Genomic DNA, 2,524 nt, shown 5'->3' with positions numbered 1-2,524 from the left:
TTCCCTCAGCTTGAAATAATGGGCTTGTTCCTCCCTTTTGGTTTTTTGATTAAAGATTTTGTACAATTTGTTATAACATTTGACTTTCTCTTCTCGAACTGACCCTTGAAATTTTCTAACCAGTTCCTTTACCTTCTCATTTCTTCCAATTGCTTTATCATCTCTACAGTAGAGAGCAAGTTTTAAAGTATCTTCTGATGATCCATTTTGATTTTTTCCTTCTTTCTTGTCTTCTTAATGACCTTTTGCCTTCTTCCTGTATAGTGTTCTTCATGCCATCCCACAGCAATGCTGGTCTTCATTCTTTAGTGTCTAATTCATCAAATCTATTCTTGAGATAGTCTCTAAATTCAGATGGATATCTTCGAGTTTATATTTTGTCTTTCATGTGCTTGTTTTAATCTTCTTCAGTTTCAGCTTGAACTTGCATATGAGCAATTGATGGTCTGTTCCATCTGTCTGCCCCTGCCCTTGTTTTGGCTGATGATGTGGAGCTTTTCCACTGTCTCCTTCCACAGATGTAGTCAATTTGATTGCTTTGTATTCCATATGGTTAGGTCCATGTGTGTAGGCATCTTTTTGTTGTTTAAAAAAGGTATTTGCAATGAAGAAGTCAATGGTCTTGCAAAAATCTATCATGTTATCTCTAGCATCATTTATATCACCAAGACCATATTTTCCAACTACTGATCCTTCCTCTTTGTTTACAACCTTTGCATTCTGATTGCCAGTAGTTATCAATACATTTTGATTGCATGCTTGATCAAATTCAGGCTGAAGAAGTTGGTAGAACTCTTCAATTTCATCATCAACTGGCTTTAGTGATTGGTGAGTAAATTTGAATAATAGTGGTATTATTAACTGGTCTTCCTTGTGGTTGTATAGATATTATCCTTTACTTGTATTTCAAGACAGATCTTGAAACACTAATTTTAATGATGAATGTTATATCACTCCTCTTCAAAATTGTCATTTCTAGAGTAATGAACTATCTGACTATAAGATTCAAAATGACCAATACCAGTTGATTTCAGCTCACCAATGCCTGGGATATCAATGTTTATGCATTCAATTTCATTTTTGACAATTTCCAATATTCTGAGTTTCATACTTCCTGCATTCCATGTTCCAATTTTTAATGGATGCTCACAGCTCTTTTTTCCTCATATTGAGTTGTGTCCTATCAGCAAATTCACGTCATCATGGCCTACTCTACTTTGAGGGAATAGCTCTTCCCTAGTCATATTTTTAGTAACTTCCAACCTAAGGAACACATCTTCTGGCACTATATCTAATAATATTCTGGTGCTGACAGTGTTCATAAAGTTTTAAGTGGCTAAATATTTGGAAGTAGTCCATCTCTCCTTCTTCTTAGTCTGTCTTTATCTGGAAACTCAGTTGAAACCTGTCCACTGAGGGTTACCCTACTGGTATCTAAAATACTGGTGGCATAACTTCCAACATCACAGCAACAGGCAAGCTACCACAGTACAACAAACTGACAGACAAGTGTGGAGTTACTTATGTATATACTAAAAATTATTGATTGTCAGACAATAACTTAGTGGCACAAAAGCGGACTGGTAACCGGCCAAAGGAAAGCTGCAATTTTTTTCTTGCTCCTCATATTCCCCTAATGGCCAGAGGCATGACCACTCCCCACCAACATACATTCCCAGTGAAATTCCTGCTCTTCTTGCAGTTAGAATTGCACACTGGTAAGCTGGGCAATTGTGAGCCCCATCAAAGTTAATTAAGTGGTATCTGTTCAACCCCTGGCACCTAGATTCCTGGCCACCCCTGGACTAGCTTTCACAAGGAGAAGAAGCTGAAAAGACTCAAAAAAAAAAGAAAAGAAAAAGGAGACAGGCAGATGACCTGTGACAGCCTGCCCAACATAATGTGTGTTTCTTGAGTCTGCCTTCAACTTTTGTGAGTGACTTTGAAACCAGGCTACTGCTTGGTAATGTAGAGAGATACTGATTACTTACAGAGAGAAAGATGGAATTTTTTCTTGTTCCCCTGGTGACTAAAGTTTTGGTTAGCCCCAGTGAAATGTCTGCTTTTCTAACTGTTGGAGCCACATAGTGGTAAACTATGAGATTGTAAATCACGTCAAAATGAGTTGGATGATAGCTACATGATCCAGGTGCCTGGATTAGATGAAGTCTGCTCCAGACCTGCAGAATCATTCTGGTTATCAATGTACTATCAGGAACTCTCTTGGTCAGTTTCCTGGTAGTCCTCAACTGTCCTGTGGGCTGTAAAAACCCAAATCCCACCTGATTTGGGGTTTGCATGAACTACTTCCAGGTTGGGTGTCCAGCAAATCTTGGCTTATGGAAACTACTTCTAGGCCTGGGAGTGTGACCATCTCATCCCTTATTCACCCATTGCATGAGCTTCTTAGCTGGCAGGAGCCCCCAGAGTTTTCTCTTCTCTGGGTGCCTTAGTTTTATCCTTTTATTGTTTTTGTTTGTTTGTTTGTTTATTCTTTCTTCTCTGTCTTTCTCCTTTCCCTTCA

Source organism: Chrysochloris asiatica, unplaced genomic scaffold (genome assembly GCF_000296735.1).
Source record: "Chrysochloris asiatica unplaced genomic scaffold, ChrAsi1.0 scaffold00012, whole genome shotgun sequence".
Taxonomy (NCBI): domain Eukaryota; kingdom Metazoa; phylum Chordata; class Mammalia; order Afrosoricida; family Chrysochloridae; genus Chrysochloris; species Chrysochloris asiatica.
Note: the sequence above shows the minus strand (reverse complement) of the source record.